Below are 18078 nucleotides of genomic sequence, written 5' to 3'. Positions count from 1 at the left end.
TGTGTATGGTTCAATGAGAATTCAAGATGGCACCACTTGTGTTCAGAAGCAAGAAGTAGAGAAAGTAGAAGGTGAATGTTAGGAAAAAATTTGGGATAGGGAAATAGCTTTAGTTACTGTTCATTTGTTGTTAGAGTTACTGTTTTGAGACAGGGTCTTGGTAGTAATCTCAGCTGGCCTTAAACTGCTGTGTGGCATGTGACTGGTCTTGACCTTTTGAAATCCTACTGCCACCCCTCTAGGGAGTGGTATAAGAGTATACTGCCATACCTAGACTGTTGTCACATTTGAATGCAGTAAGTATTAAAACGTAAAATTGAGCCAGATGGTGGTGGCACATGCCTTTAATCCCAGCACTTGGAAACAGAGGCAGGTGGATCTCAGTGAGTATGAGAAAAGCCTGATCTACAAAGCAAGTTCCAGGACAGCCAGGGCTACACAGAAAAAAACCCTGTCTCAAACAAACAACAAAACAAAGCAAAGCAAAATAAAACAAAAGAAAGAAAAAATATAAAATTGAAAACCCAGGCTAGATGTGATGGCACCCACATGCAATCCTAAGATTTGTGAAGCTGAGGCAGGGTTCATTTTATATTATGGAGACCATGTCTCAAAAACAAACAAACAAACAAAAATCACAAACAAACAAACAAACAAACAAAAATCAAGTGATTAAAACCCCAGACTGAATGCAGTTTTCAACTTTAAACACAGCATGTATAAAATTATAGTCTTTATTCTACCAAGCAGCTCAGAAATATGTGTGGACTTTTTGAGTAGATAGTAGAATGATTTGGAGGTAAAGGAAAGTAGACATGAGAGAAATCCAGAAGATGATAATTAAAATCACTGTTTCCTCCCTTCAAAAAACTGTCAACAGCCCAGTTGTCACTAAATATGGGAGAGGGGTTGTTGTAATAGGGGCCGCGGGGCTGCGTCCCCAACACCCAGCTACCCGCATGGCTAGCTTATGCCCCGAAATAATTACACGGAAACTGTATTCTCTTAAACACTGCTTGGCCCATTAGCTCCAGCCTCTCATTGGCTAGCTCTTACATATTGATCTAACCCATTTCTAATATTCTGTGTAGCACCAAGAGCTGGCTTACCAGGAAAGATCTTAACCTGCGTCTGTCTGGAGTGAGAGAATCATGGCGACTCCTGACTCGGCTTCTTTCTCCCAGCATTCTCTTCTGTTTACTCCGCCTATCTAAATTCTACCCTATCAGAGGCCAAGCAGTTTCTTTATTAATTAACCAATGAAAGCAACAGATAAGATACAAGACCCACCTCCAAGGGGTGAAGAGACAGAAATAAAAATATTGGCTGATTCTTTTCTTTTAATATGACTGAATGCTTACAACTAGGGTGCACAGTTCCCACACTGAAACAGTTAAATGCAGGGTTCAAATGCTGCTGTCTTTGAAAATAAGTTCTTAAAGAAGACACATATGTTAAAATGTGTCCATGAGATTGTGTCCTAATGAGATATTTTCATAAAAGTGGAATCTTACATTAAGACACAGAAGAGAAGCCATTATGAAGGCAGAGAAAGGATGTATCTAAGCCAAGGTGAAAGGGCTCTGGGAAAACTCACCTGGCACATACCTTGATTGCAGACATGAGCCCTCAGGCCTGTGAGATGATGGATTTCTGTTGTTTAAGCTCCCCCCTTACAAAGCAGTCTGCTGCCTTTCACAGGAATGGTGAAAACAGACCATAGACTATCTGAACAATACTGAATTAGCATAAGCAGATGCATATTAAGATGGCTCAGTTTGCAGAGGAAAATAATTATTATCATTTAATGACCTGATAATTATGCTGGAAGAGCTGAAATATAGCTTTCATTTTATTTGGAGACGTACACATGCCTTCAGTATATTATTAGTCAAGATAATTGATGATAATATAGACAAAAATACAACCTCTTTCAGAAAATTCAGTGGCTTTATTGAGTAGAATTTTGTGATTATTCAAAACTAGTTGCATCTTCTGTGTCTGTGTATGTGCATGCATGCACATGTGCCACATGTTAAGGAACATATGTAAGTGGGAGTCCCAGTGTTACACTTTTGTACCCACTTGTTGATGCTGGAGGAAAACTTGAGGTGTTGTTCCTCAGGTCTCACTACCTTTGTTTGTTTGAGATCAGGTCTCTCAACTGGTCTGGAGCCTACCAAGTAGTCTAAGTTGACCAGAGAATGAACTCCTGGGGTTCTCCTCTCTCTGCCTCTCCAGCACTAAGATTATAGGTACATCTATTTACCACACCCAGCTTTTTAATGAGTGTTTTCATGAATAAACTTGGGTTTCCATGCTTGCACAAAAACATTACCAATTGAGCTATATTTCTAGCACAACTGTCTCTTCAAACTTTCTGGAGCATCCCACGTTCTCTCTTGCCATCATACTATTTTCTCCTTTGATTTAACCACATTTTGGGGATTATTAAGAGTTTAACAGTAGTTGATTAATAATTTACATTTTCAATAACTTTCTCTTGAATATAATATTATTAGGTCTCAGAACTACTAATATCTGTCCTATTTAACAGTGTCTTTTCTTTATCCAAAGCTGTTTATTAATCTTGTGTAGTTACATATCACTTCATTAGTCCTCTTTCTCTCCTTTGTTTTGTAACAGTTTCCTCTGGGTTTAAAACATTACATCCCACAGGAATCTTCTTAGTCAGGAAAGTAAACAACTTAACAAAACTCCAGGAAATCCCTAAAACTGAGCAGATTAATTAGGCTACACCCTGGCAGAGTAAGATAAAAAAAGCCAAGCATTCCCTCAGACACAGCAACATGGTGCTACAAAGAACTCAAACAGGCTGAGATACAAAAGAAGACCCTCAAACCAGATCAGCTACAAGATCAGCTGCCTAGAAGAGGTTCAAACCAACTAAGGCACTTGGAAAGGACACTCTTCAAACTCTTGAGCTGCCTGTAGGCTGTGTGATATGCTCCAGGTTCCTGTCTTTATAGCCTATCACTCATGCTGGATCCTGGAGTGGGCTTTGGTTACCCAGCTATCTTTGAGTAATTTCTTCTGTTATAGGTAATCCTTCATCTAAACACCCTTTTCTTACTCGTTTGCTTTATACCTCCTGGTGGATGCTGTGTAAGGACTGGTGAGGTGATAGCAGGAGGGTGGTATATGCCTACAATAGGCAAGACCTTTCTTTTTTTTTTAATCTTTTAAGAATAGGATTTTACATAGAATGCCAGAAGAATTTAGCACTATACCAAATATATACCAAACCTAATAAAAGTCAGCCATATTATTATACTACTACCATGAGTAGTACCATGAGTATTATTTGTAAAAATTGAAATGAACCTTGGTAGTTCAAAGATCTATGCGAGCCATCTGGAGTAATGATGGTTGTAAAATGGGCAAAAATAAACTAAGTTGTGCTTCTTCCTCTGGTTTCGTATTTCAGGGTGCGTCTCCTTAGCAGTGAATATGCCAATTGATGGCCTCTAAGAACAAACCAACACACAGTTGTCCTCTTGTTTGCAATGCTGTTCCTTAGATCTTTGAGTAGCAGAATAATTAATCTTAGAATGGCTTAAAAATCATATGATGATTCTCTTATTCCTTTAAGCATTCTCTGCAGACCATTATTAAGGTCAGTTACATAACTTCCATTATGAACTGCATTGAGACATATGGAAGAAGAATGTCTTGTTTTGCACTTAGTTTTAATACAAAGGAGACATTCTTCAAAAAGGCATTTATTGAAATACAATTTCTTTGATTATGACAAAAATTTAGGAATTTATGGATTGCGTCATTTCGGGGAAAATAAATTCATTTTAACATTTCTATTTCCTGGTAGGGTGAGACAGCAACTATTTTACTTATTTATTAAAATTTCAGTGGTGCATTGTTACAAGACAATGCTACAGAGAGTAGCTACAATGTCATCTCTAATGCTATGAAGTGTAAAATCAACTGGTTATTACTCTGTATGCAGTTTTCATGGTGATTAAGAATTTGATTCTTTTGGTAAGAAGAAATAACCCAATGGGGCTGTGTCTCCCCATTACTTGGCAATTTCATTTAGATCACGTTTTTGTCTTTTTGAGACAGGGTTTCTCTGTAACTTTGAAGCCTGTCCTGGAGCTAGCTCTTATACACCAGGCTGGCCTTGAACTCACAGAGATCTGCCTGCCTTTGCTTCCTGAGTGCTGGGATTAAAGGTGTGTGCTACCACCGCTCACCTTAGATCATCTTTATATGTTTATATTTTAGGATGCTTCTACTGTATTAGTTTCCATACTGCCACTCAAATACCCCTTACTTTTTGCTATCTCTTCTTGTATTCCCTTGTTTGTCCTCCTCTCACCTGTCCCACTTGATCCTTTCTTTCCAGCACCCTCCATACATCCATAACTATCTACTTTATTCCCCTTTCCTATACCATCTGCATCTATCTATACTACAAGTCTCTGTGGTAGGAGGAAATGTATATGCCCAAGAGTGGTATATCTGGATCTTAAGGTAGATCAATTCTCATCTTCCCGATGAGATTATTTCTTGATTTCCATAGTAGCTATACAAGTTTGTGCTCTAGTCAGCAATGGATGTGTTCCCCTCATGCCACATCCTAGTCAGCATGATCTGTCAGGTAAGCCTCCAGTACTGGGATTGGCTTACATCTAATTGAGTTGTTGGCCAAAAGATCCTGAGAGGAATCCCTAAACAACCCAGAATGTTGCCACGAGTATTGGTTGCTTTCCACAAACTTGACATCAAGGCCTCATTGCTGAAGACAACAGCTACACAACTCATTAAACACAGGGAAATTAAGCTGGTGTCTACATAGAGCTCTACAAAGACACTCCTGTGTATTAGTGTCTTTGGTACAGGAAGGTATTTTGCATGATGCCAAAAAAGAAATGTAAACACTAAGGCACAACGCTTGTGGGAGTAACCAGATAATATCTGATTGGTGTTAAGGCCCACTCGGCAAGATGGAACTCATGAGTGACAGTACTTGGATGATAAAGAAACAGAGACTAGATATCTAAGGACCTAGGGTTAAAACCAAATACTATTGTTGTTATTATTTTTTTGAAGTAACAATAACAGCAGTAGAAGAGGAAGATAGCGACCACCTAACCTGTTCATGGAGTGGTATCTGCATTGGCTTTATCCTACTTTGCCAAGTAGGCAACTGACTGACAAGAAAAACAAGGTAATTCATTCCAGTACAACCACTGGATCCTCAATTGCCTAGCAGGCATTTATCCATGACTGTATCTTCTGCTGCGCTCAGGTTCAATAGCTGAAAGCCAAGCAGTAACCGATGCTGTCACTTATCAGCTTGGTTTCCACAGTATTGAACTGAATGAACCTCCATTAGTACATATTGCCACCAGTTTCTTTAGCGAGATGTGCCACCAGTACAGAGGATCTGATGGCAAAAATCACCATTGCGGTCTTGTACCCTCAAGAAGGAAGGCCATTGTACTTATATCCAATGGGGGATATGATGGCAATTCAGTTCTTTGCTATTGGAGGCTCTGGAGCTCTTAGTCCATGCCTGTGGTGGTGCTACTTGTCGGGAATGCATGACCAAAAACAATTGTCTGAAATTCACTGCCAGTACTCTTGCTTTGTCTATGGAATAGAATGGGTACAGAGGTAGGGTGATCCTCTTAGCAGCCATTCCAGAATCAGATGTAGAGCAGCACGTACATTTGTGAGACCAGATACCCAAATTTATCATTGCCAGTTCCCCAACTCCCTGAATCTCAGTATTATACTGTGTAATAAAAGATATTTATACTAGTACAAAAGTTAATAAACCATTTGTCAAAAGGGAAAAAAGTAGCAATAAAATGATACCATTGACACTGTGTTATACTCATAGATCAGTTCCTTGCTCAGCTATGATTAGAGAAGCTTCCTCCTACAGCATATGGCAGCACATACAGAGACACAGGCATCATACACATCATGAGATCTTGGAACACTAAGACTTAAATGTGTTGTCTCTATCAAATACCATCCCTCAGGGCTTAGGGAACCCCAGGGAAGAAGAGACAAATAGTTTCAGAGCCAGAGTTTAAGAGACCAAGACAAAAAGCCCTCTAAATCAACATAAGCAAAGCTCATATGGAATCACCAAACCCAAAGCAGCATTTACAGAGCCAGCATAGGCCTACACCATGTCCTCTGCATGTATATGATGGCTTCCAGTTTAGTGATTTTAATGGATTTGCGAGAGTGTGAAAGAGTGATTCTCTGATGCCTTCTCTTGGGCTCTTTCCTTTCTGCTTGCTTCTTCAAACCCAATGTAATAGTTTTTTTTTATATTAGTATATTTTATTTTGTTATGTTTTTATTATTATCACTTTAAAACAAATAATTGATTCTATTCCTGACTTCTGCTGGTATGAATAACACTACTGTTTTCTCCAGTGTTAGAAGAAATGAAATGGAAACATCTCTGATATTTCTGAGATAGAGTTGATTCTGTATGTGTCTTATTAATGTGAAGGCTAAAAGACCATGCATTAATTCACAATAGTTTGCCTCTCAGAATAAAATAAGTTTTGCTTGTAACTTGGTCAGCTTGTACTTTTTTATTGTTTTATTGAGATATTTTCCCCACTCCCCTTCCTTCTTCTCTTTCTACCCTCCCTCATGACCCCATGCTCCCAATTTACTAAGGAGAACTTGTTTTTCCTCCTTCTTAGATAGATCCATATATGTCTCTCTTAGGGTCTTCTTTGTTGTCTTGTTTCTCCAAGGTTATGGATTGTAGGGTGTTTATCCATTGCTAATATCCACTTATGAATAAGTACATATCATATTTGTCTTTCTCAATCTGGATTACCTCACTCAGTATGGTTTTGTCCTAGTTCTGTCCATTAATTTTTACCACTGAGCAGTACTAATGTTCCACATTTTCCTTATCCATTCTATGGTTGAGGGGCATACAGATTGTTTTCAGGTTCTGGTTATTATGAATAATGCTTCTATGAACATAGTTTAGCAAATGTCCTTGTGATATGATTGAGCATCCTTTGGGTATATGCCTAAAAGTGGTATTGCTGGGTCTTGAAGTAGACTAATTCCCAATTTTCTGAGAATCTGCCATACTGATTTTCAACATGGCTATACAAGTTTGCACTTTCACCAGCAATGGAGGCTTATTGCCCTTACTCAACATCCTCTCCAGCATAAGCTGTCATCAGTGTTTTTTTCTTGGCCATTCTGACATTCTGGAATCTCTGAGTTATTTTAATTTGCATTTCTCTGATAGCTAAAAATGTTGAGCAATTCCTTCAGTATCTTTGGCCTTTTAAGATTCCCCTGTTGAGAGTTCTCTATTTAGGTATGTACCCTATTTTTTTATTGTATTATTTGTTCATTAAATGTCTAGTTTCTTGAGATCTTTGTATAGTTTGGCGGTCAATCCTTTGTCAGATATGGGGTTGATGAATATCTTTTCCGATTCTGTAGGCTGCCATTTGTCTTTTTGACTGTGTCCTTTGCTACCCACAAACTTCTTAGTTTTAGGAGGCACTGTTTATTAATTGTTGCGCTCAGTGTGTGTGCTATTGGGGTTAAATTTAGGAAATAGTCTCCTGTACCAATGTGTTCAAGGTTACTTCCCACATTCTCTTCTAAGAGGTTCAGTGGTTGGTTTTATGTTGAGGTCTTTGATCCATTTGTACTTGAGTTTCGTGCATGGTAATTGATATGAATCTATTTGCATTCTTCTACATGTTGGCATCCATTTATGCTAGCACAATTTGTTGAAGACGCTTTCCTTTTCTATTTTATAATTTTAGCTTCTTTGTCAAAATCAGGTGTTCATAGGTGTATGGATTGATATCTGGGTCTTTGATTCAATTCCATTGGTCCTCCTGTCTGTTTTTATTTTCATACCAAGTTATTTTCGTTACTCTAGCTCTATAGTAAAGTTTGAAGTCAGGGATGGTGATACCTCCAAAAGTTCCTTTATTGTTTAGAACTGTCTTGGCTATTCTGTGTTTTTTGTTTTTCCATATGAAGTTGAGTAGTGTTCTTTTGAGGTCCATGAAGAATTTTGCTTGGATTTTGATGGGTATTGAAACTGTAGATTGCTTTTGGTAAGTTTGCCATTTTTACCATGTTAATCCTACCTATCCAAGAGCATGGGAGATATTTTTATTTTCTGATATCATCTTAAGTTTCTCTTTTCAAAGACTTGAAGTTCTTTTCATACAGGTCTTTTACTTGTTTAGTTAGAGTTATCCCAAGATATCTAATGTTATTTGTGGTTATTGTGAAGGGTGATGCTTCTCTGATTTCTTTCTTATTCCATTTATCATCTGTATATAAGAGGGCTACTGATTTTTTGAGTTAATCTTGTATCCTACCATGTTATTAAAGGTGTTTATCAGCTGTAGGAGTTTTCTGGTAGAATGTGGTCACTTATGTATGCTATCATATCATCAGCAAATAGTGAAAATTTGGCTCCTTCTTTTCCAATTGTATCCCCTTGATCTTTTTTGTTGTTGTCTTATTACTCTGATTAGTAAGCCTGTATAATTTTTTTTGTTGTTTTTTTTTTTGTTTGTTTGTTTTTCGAGACAGGGTTTCTCTGTGGCTTTGGAGCCTGTCCTGGAACTAGCTCTGTAGACCAGGCTGGTCTCGAACTCACAGAGATCCACCTGCCTCTGCCTCCCAAGTGAAGCCTGTATTTTTTAAGGGCCTCAATGAAGTGGCAATTAAGAAGAATCAGACTGCTACATCAATACATATGCTAAGGGTAATATGTACCCTTAAGGAGAGCATTTTACCTAGGAGAGTGATACCTGTTCTTGGAAGGCATATTTTTCTCACTCATTTAGCATAGCAAACAGCAGCATATCCTGTGTGCGACATCCTATTCATAGCAATATTCTCCACTTCCATTGAAACCTGAGTGGGCCTCCAAATAGTATTCCTATAAGATGGATTTGAGATGAAAAGGATCCCTATTATGGCCCAAACTGAAAATCTCCGCAGAATACTACTTGGTTAGAATTGGGTTAAGAGGCAGTGAATCTTTCCAACTTCAGATAACAGAGGAAATACTGTTTCTTGAATGTATTCAAGATGGGCTCATTATGCAACTTTTATCCTAACTACTTTAATCATAGAGGAAACTCTGAGTTGTTAGTGATCCATTTATTCCAAACATCGAGAAAATAATCTAACTCTTCTGAGGGCAAGCAATGTGTTTAATAAATGTGCACTGTGTGTGCATGTGTATGTGTGTGTGAATGCAAATATATATGTACATTTGAATTAAATGTTGATTCCGATTGGATTGCAGGCTATTTCTTCTATTTATGAAAGCACTAGATAATTAATAAATCTCACCTCAGCCTTCACTTGTGCATTCAGCTAATCCTTGCTGAGTCTTAGTTCCACAGAATGCACAGTTGTGAATTGGTTTCTGTGTGCCTGTGTGTACTACTCTGTTCCCTTTTAAATTCATGTATGTTTGTATTACCATTTCATTGAAACATGTTTTACTGACATGGTGATTTCTCAAGAAATGTAAAAGAAAGGTAAAAATCTTTGCTTTCTAGATTATATATTTCTTGGTCTGTAATATGTTATTTCTTATTATTTATTTGTTTATTACTTTCTCTCTCCATTCTTTTCTTTAGTTTTGAAAAACCCCTGCTGCCTCCTGTTATAGTATTGCTATTTTCTCTACTAAATATGCATCATAGTTGCTCTCATGAATAACACAGGCTCTGAGTTTTTGAAATTTGTTTGTTTGGTTGTTTTGTTGTTGTTTTTTCTTACATCGCATTTTACTAAAGACAAGTCTCTTGGAAATCAAGAGTAAAAACAAAAACATCCATCTTTGACAAATATGCACAACTGACAGTAATAAGTACACAATTATTGATGTTCCCCAATTTGACCACCAAGTCCCAAGGAGGCTGCTTCACTTGCTAAAGGATGTGAACAAAATCACAGTTATTCTTCCTGTGCTTATATTGTACTTTCTGTCTTTGTGATATCTCAAATATCTCTAAATGGGGCTGTTTTAGCCTGTATCTTTGATCACATGATGGTGAGAAAACCCTATAACTTAAAGGATAGGAGTTTATTGGCCTAAATGTAAAACAAAACAAAACACTTGGGCTTCTTATAGCATTTTATGGGAAACCCGTTCTGACCCTTCCATAAACAATCCCTTTGGTGAAGTCCCATTTTATGTTGGTTTGCTTTGTCATTGGTGTGGAGTTGTGGCAGGAATAAATTCCTGCTGAGAGTTTGAAGGTTGGCATGGGAATTCTTTATTTTCTGGATCATACAATGGGTGTGTGTAATTCATCAAGGGTGGTGCATACACCATGCTTCATTCACAAACTTTCAGAGAAGTTAATTGTGCACTACCACCTTCCCTAAACGTTATATTTGAACCATCTGAAGAAACATTACTAAGTAAACCTTTGCAAATATCACATGAGCAAAGTCAAAATTATTTCAGAAGGATTCTGAAGTGTTTTAACATCTTGCTGTTTACACTCCACAATGTCATATGCGGAAACATTTTATATTTTCACTGTATTTGAGTAGTGTGTAGCATCCACACTAATTAAAGCACAGCTAGGTTTCTAGGTAATAACAGAGTAAAAGAAAAATATCCAATTGTATTTAAATTGAGTAGCATTTAATGAAAATTTGTGTTTTCTCTACTTTATTGATAAGGTTGTTTCTCAAGGAATATGGAAAATCACATAATTTCTAAATGAGAATTTATCAGTATAATTATGTTCTTTGCTTATTTTCCCTTTTTTCACTTATTTAATTACACTAGATACATTTCTTCTCTTTCTTTTAAGACAGGCTTTTACTGTGTAGTCCAAGCTGACTTCCTACTCATGATCTTTCTACCACGGCTCCTACATTTAGGGATTACAGGCAAGTAATACCACACATGACCTGTGATGTGTATTTCTATTCTACAATGTTTCATATGTATTTCTAAAAAAATTAGCATCTTGGTTTTCTGTCCATTATATCTGACACTTACTGAAAGAACTGATATTGGATAAAATGCCTTAAGACAAACATTTCCTGTTGTTATTGATTATATCTGGTTCTCCAACAATCTTGAACCAAATAATGTTAACTTTGATTTTTCAGTGCCGTTTTGTGAAAAACATGAACTATTCCTCCAAACATATATTACATTAGATAAAATAAATAAAGCATGTCTTATGTACAAGATTATGGTTAATTACATTATAAGGTATTTATCAGTTAATCGGTGCTAGCTCTTTCTATCAGAAATAGTTTTCCAAGAATAATTGTGAGGAAAAACCCCATATTGTATTAGGTTAAAAACTTACTCTGTAATCTGAAGCAATTTATTCAAATTTAGACCAGATGTAAGTCCTTTTATTTTGAAGTGTACCAGCTATATTTGTTCCATTTTGTTTTCAAATGCAAATGTTCAAGTGCTTTGCATTCTCATCAGCAAAGAGCCCAGTGACTAAATCATAATTTAATGATCTCTTTCTTTCTAGAGAACTGATACAAAATTTAGATCTGAAAAGACGATTTTTACTTGTATGTCATTTGACTGATCTTTCTGTAAAATATCTGCAGGCTTCTGCAGTTGTGCTAATAATAAAACACCAGATGAAATTAACATTGTGAAGATGATGCATTTTTATTTAGGAAATGGAATCATCATAATAAATCTTCATATATGAAAGGATATTTTATGTAGATGTGAGAACTCACTTTGAGAGATATTGGGAAACTATCTTAGTTTTGTTGAGAGTTAGAGGTAAGCCTATTTGGTTTTAATAGTCATGTGTTATGTAAGTAAACTGAAAGAAAAAAAGCCATTTATAGTTACAGGCATATTTACCATTGCCAATAGACTGTTCTCCTCTAAAAGGAATTGAGTTTCCACATGGTATATTTCCTTTAGCTTTAAAAACCACTTTTCCTGTGCTGTATAGTGCAGTTCTGGTACTTGTAATTTTGATTTGATCTAAAAAGAGAAAAGGTTTACTTTGCCTAAGTACTTGAATAGTTTCTCTAGGCAGAGGCTTATGAATGGAAACAGACCTTTGGGCTTTTCTTGTGATTCTTCATGCAAATTTTGTTTTTCTTATTTGTGTGTGTGTGTGTGTGTGTGTGCATACATGGGTATGTATGTCTGCAGGTGTTAGTGCCACAGAAAATGTAGTGTGGTCAGAGCACAGATTTCAGAAGTGGATTTTCACTTTCCATCTTTGTTTGAGGCAGGACCTCTCTTTTGTGGTGCTCTACAGAAGCTTTTTGGTGGGAGTCCTTCATTATGGCTCATAGTTTTAGATTCTTCAGTAGAATTGTCTGTTTATGATATTGTGAACATCCATATAACATCCCAATCCATGGATATTTTTTGTCCTATTAAAGATAAGAAAGCCAACATATTGATTGTTGAAAACAGAGTTGTTTGGGTTCATTTAGTGTATCACAGACTAGCAGTTTGTGATCTAAGGACATGTCCTTAAGAAGGATGTGTGGTTGCGCAGGCGTGGATGCTCAGTACTTAGGTGGCTGAGGCATTAGTTTTGGCTACAAGCTCAAAATCACCATAAGCTAACTCATGAGTCTGAACCAGACTACATTACCCCAAAATAATTCAAAATGGCTCAACATATGCTAGAAACAGAATAATGTATTCTGTATTCAATAAGCAAAAAGTGGAGATGATCTAAACATTGGACTTAGCAAAAATGTATTTAAAGCATATGTACAACTAAGCCTGAAGAAACAAAAGAAAGCATTATGCAAACACATCTAAAACTGGAAAAATTAAGAGAAGTTGTATATTTTAATTAAAAAAATTAAAAGATTATTCTAAATGGAAATAAATTAACTAAAATGAAATTTTCCAGTTATCATAACAGCAGGTGTATACCAAAAGATTTCCTAAACTTAAAATAAAGGAAAATTATGAAAGAAAAAAAATGATATAACCTCACTATAATAAAATGTGTAGAGGCAGATTCCTGAAAAAGATAAAAGAAAAGAGACTGACAAGATGTGCATATATGTGTGCAGAATTGGCAAATTTATACATTTAAGGAACTCAGCAAACCTTCAGAAAGATCAGTATATGCACAATAATCAAAATTCTGAAAGACAAAAATTGAAAAAAATGTGAAAGCAGCCAGAAAGAAAATGAGAACATTACACATTGCTTCGAACAATTTAAATATGAAAGACATGAGCAGAGTGACGCATGGCTGTAATCCAGGAATGGCTGAAGACAGAAGAACTAGAGGAGTTCAAGGCTACAGGCTACGCTAGGCTATCGAAAACTCTGTCTCAAAACAGCAGAATCAAAGCTAAAGCTGGGGCAGGAAGCATTCTTGTGTAAAGTGTTTACCATGCAAGCCTGAGGTCCTGAATTGAGAGGTGAATCAAAAGAAAGGGCCTGTATAATTCTCCCTGGACCACCAAAATGAATACACCTCTAATCAGTTTATTTTGAAAGGAAAAGGGTGAATTGTGGACTCTAAACATTGCATGAAAGGTATATATTGTTAATAATTGATTTTTAAAATGTTTAACATAAGCTAATAAAGAATAAAGCGCTGACATTATTTTTAAAAAGTCTAGATGAATTGTAGTTTCATGATAAATTTAGATAGGTCTACCAATACTTAATCTTTGTTATTCTTTACAGGGTGCATTGTGTAATAAATTACAAGTGTGTAAACTGTAAGAATAAGATCAGGTTAATGGGCCTTCTTTATCTTCAAACTCCGTGTTGAGAATTTTGTACATGTATAATAAGATAAATCATAAACTTTTAATTAATAATTACTGTTACAGAAAAAATAGAAAGTTACTTGCTTCTAACTATGTTTGGGTGGCCTTTATTTAACTTAATTCAATCTCTGTGCTTCCGCGTAATCACTAGTCTGCCTTCTTCTGATTGGCTCATTTTCCACAAGTGAGTGTAGATGGGTGGCATTACAATTTCTGTGTAGCTTATTTCACCCAACATAATGACATTTGTATCTATTCATGTTGCTGGAAATGGCAAGATCCCAGTTTTCCTTTATATCTCAATAGTGCTCCATTGTATGTATGTATATAGGCATCATTTTCTTTATCCTTACATCTGTTAGTGGACATCTAGGCTGAGTTCATATTTAAATACTGTGAAGCATGCTGCGACAAACAAGGCAGTACATGGAAGTGTTTTGGTGTCTTAATGTCTTTAGGATATATATCCAGGAGTAGAAATGATGGATCATATAGTATTCTCTCTTTTTACTGTGCCCATGAACCTCATCATGCTCTAGATGAGGGTAAACCCCCTTTGCACATTGCTGCCTTAATTTTTCTACGGACTTGTTTACTTCAGTACCAGCAATCGATCAGTAACAAACAGTGAAGGAAATGACTTATCCTCTTCTCACACCATAAACCCTTAGTCCCTCAATGAATACGGAACCTCCTGATTCCCTTACCCTTGCATGATGCAATGGTGGTGGTTCCAGGCTTGGACTGGTCTGGTGAGGTAAATACAGATGCTGTGAGCTCACTGGTGGAGGGGCTATGTCACGATGTCACATCCAGTAGACACAGTTTTGTATGATTCCTCCCTTAAACTCTATCTTTTTGTGTTATTTATATCACTTCTTACATGATGCTCACTGCACATTGGAGGGGGGGATATGATGTCCATTTAGGGCTGTACACTTCACTGTCACTTATTCTCCACACTGTGACCTCCTCTATGTTATTTGACATCCCCTGGGGGGAAAATAGCTCTTTGGATAAAAGCAGTAAGTGGCCTTAACCTATTGGTGTAAATATAGATTTTAATATGTATTTGGATTCCTTGTCCATTTAGAAAAATAATGATAATGTGGATTATTGTCTAGGTAACCCCAGACATTCGTTGCTTGGTCAAATTTACAGTACAGCCGGGCGGTGGCACATGCCTTTAATCCCAGCGCTTGGGAGGCAGAGGCAGGTGAATCTCTGTGAGTTGGAGACCAGCCTGGTCTACAAGAGCTAGTTTCAGGACAGGCTCCAAAGCCACAGAGAAACCCTGTCTCGAAAAAAAAAAAAAAAAAACCAAATTTACAGTACAAGACCTAAGTTCCTTGATAAATAACCATACTGCTTGTGTTGGTTACTCTTATTATTTCTCTCACTAAATACATGACACACACAAACTTAAAGATGTGAGCTTATTCTGTCTCATATTTTAGGAAATATGACAAAACACCATGGCAAGAAGGTTTGTTAGCAGAAATGGGATATGATTGATTATATTGTATCCACAATCAGAAGATAAAGAGAGATGAATGCTAGTACTCAAAAAATCCAGTCACGAAGTGGTTGGCATACCCCTTAATAGTCATGTCACTATTACATTGGCAGACATCTCTTGCTAGTTAGGTCATTATTGTAGCACATGGAGTCCACAGCTGGGTTGGAAGAATGATTTTTTTCCTCTAGTAGCTTTCATAGCATTGTTCAGCCTATGAGAGTCAACAAGGAAGTTAGATCCTGCTTGACTTCTCCATTTCCTGTAGCCTAAGTATCTGGTGTCTTTAGCAATGAGGTATTATGTGATATAGTACTGTGAGCAACCAAGTACATTGACTATAGCTTTAGCATTTGGGGGACCTATGGGGCTTCTCTGGCCAACAACACAGAAGGAGGTATCCTATACCTAGTACCAGAATTTTAAATCAGTAATCGTTTGTATATGGGAGGAATATTATTTACCCATGAAAAGTACCACTATTCAAACTTTCTCTAAAATTAATTTTTAATGGATTTATAAAATAGCAGGTTTCTACAGTACTTTTTCAGTTACTTTTTTCTTTCTTCTTCTATATCCCTCCAGCCTCATGGTTTAGTACATGTTAAATTTGGATTATTTGATTTATGTTTAAGGTTTCGATAGTATATTCATATTCTAGATATTAATCCTCTTTGAGATCAATAAATTGAAAATTATTTTCTGCCGTTCTTTAGGTTGTTTTAGTTCTGTTTATCACTTCTTTTGTTGTACAAAAGCTTCTCACTGTCATAATCTCATCTTCTGTTTGTGTATCTGTTCAAGTCCATGTCTTCGGGGTCTTATCTAAAAAATTTCTCCCTGTATCAACAGTTTGAAGTATTTCCCTTTTGTTTTCCTATAGTAACTGCAGAGTTTCATATTTATCTTAATTTTTTTATTCTGACTTCATTTTGGTGTGTGCTAGTTTCATTCCTCTGCATGCTCACATCTAATTTTTGATAAGGCCATCTACTGAATAGATAATCAATTTATATAGTATGTTCTTGGTGGCTTTTTCAAGAACTAATTGGCTCCATGAGTGTAGGTGAACTTCTGGGTCCTCTTATTTTATTCCATTCCTCTATCGCTCTGTCTTTATGCAGTGTAATGGTGTTTGGTTATGATAGCTTCATAGCATGTTTTGTAGTCAAGTATTGTGACATCTCAGCTTTTTATTTGTTTTGTTTAGGCTCAAGATTTCTTTGGCTTTTGTGGTTGCCTATGAGTTTTAAGAATTTCTTTTCTGTTGACATAATGAAAGTCATGTTTGAGAAGAAATGATATGGAATCTATAGATGGCTTTCAGTGCTGTGATGATTAATGTTCATTGTCAAATTCTTAGGATTTGGGGTCATGCAGGAGACAGACTTCGGCCCTCTGGATGTGTCTGTGAGAAGGTTTCCACGGAAATTTAATTTAATTACACTGAGTGTGAATGACACTGTCCCTGGTTTGGAGACATGGACTATGTATAAAGGAATCAGTGGGGAGTAAGCCATTTTAATAACAACATTCGTCTCTGTTCACTGACTACATGACTAACCAACTCATGCTTCTGCCACCAAACCTTCTTGCCACAGTAGACTGTAATGTGACTTAAACCATGAGGCAAAATAAGTCCTTACATCATCAAGGTGCTTCCTTCCAGATATTTAATAACAGCAATGACAAATGTAAATCATATAAGAATCTTGCTCAATTTAACAGTTTTTTTTTTCTTCTGATCTATGAACATGGATATTCTTTGATTTTCCTGTGTTCTTAACAATTTTTTTCAGGAACATTTGAGGATTTTCTTTGTAGGGATCTTTCCTTTTCTTGGTTAAGTCTTTTACCAAGATAGTTGTAGTTGTTATGAAAGGAATTGTTTTTTCTTTTTTTCCAGGGAGTCCATGTTGGGCATATAAATATGATACTTTAAAATGTTGATCTTTCTATCCTGAACCTTTATTAAGATCAATTCCCACAGCTTTTTGATAGAACCTTTAGGCTTTTCTATGTGCAGATCACATGCTCAGAAAGCAAGGACAATATAACGCCCTTTCAGTTTGGTAAATCCTTATCTCTTTCTTCTGCTCTTATTAAGACTTCCAGTTGTATAAAAAGTCATGGAAACTTTAGTCCTTATCTCAGTTCTGGTCTTACAGAAAATATATTTAATATCTAATAGTCCAAATGATATTAGTTATACTATTTTTTCATATATTTTTGTTGTCTGTATATATATATATATATATGTATATGTATGTTATATAGATACATACTTGCACGTAGGTGTACCATAGTGCATGTGTAGAAGTCAGATAACAAGTTGTGGGAGTTTCCTCTTTCTTACCATCTTGTGAATCCCAGGGTTAGAACTCTGATTGTCAGGATAAGAAGCAAGTACTGTATCCACTGATCCATCTTGGGAGCCCCAGCTGATTTTTGGTATACAGCTTTTAATATTCTGAGGCATATTTTTGTTATACCTATTATTTGGAGAAGTTTCATCATTAAAAGATGTTGAATTTTACTAAATTTGTTTTCTGAATCTGTTGAGATGCTGATGGATCGATCCATTTTTTATCCTTCAGTCTGTTGATGTGTTAGATCAGATTGATTAATCTTCTTATGTTGAAGTTGAATCACTGTGTATTTCTAGGATAAATACAACTTGAACATGGCATTTGATTTTTCTGATGTAGTGTTTATTTCATTTGCAATTATACCAAATTTTATTCCAGTTTTAGCTTTAAGGACAC

General features: G+C 36.3%; 1 pseudogene; it reads left to right on the top strand.

Moving 5' to 3' along the window:
• Positions 1-4591: 4591 nt before the first annotated feature.
• LOC130871459 (proteasome subunit beta type-6-like) lies at positions 4592-5765 on the top strand (annotated as a pseudogene).
• Positions 5766-18078: the final 12313 nt, after the last annotated feature.

This window comes from Chionomys nivalis, chromosome 1 (assembly GCF_950005125.1).
Source record: "Chionomys nivalis chromosome 1, mChiNiv1.1, whole genome shotgun sequence".
Lineage (NCBI taxonomy): Eukaryota > Metazoa > Chordata > Mammalia > Rodentia > Cricetidae > Chionomys > Chionomys nivalis.
The sequence above is the reverse complement of the archived record's forward strand: the minus strand, read 5'-3'. Positions and strand labels throughout refer to the sequence as shown.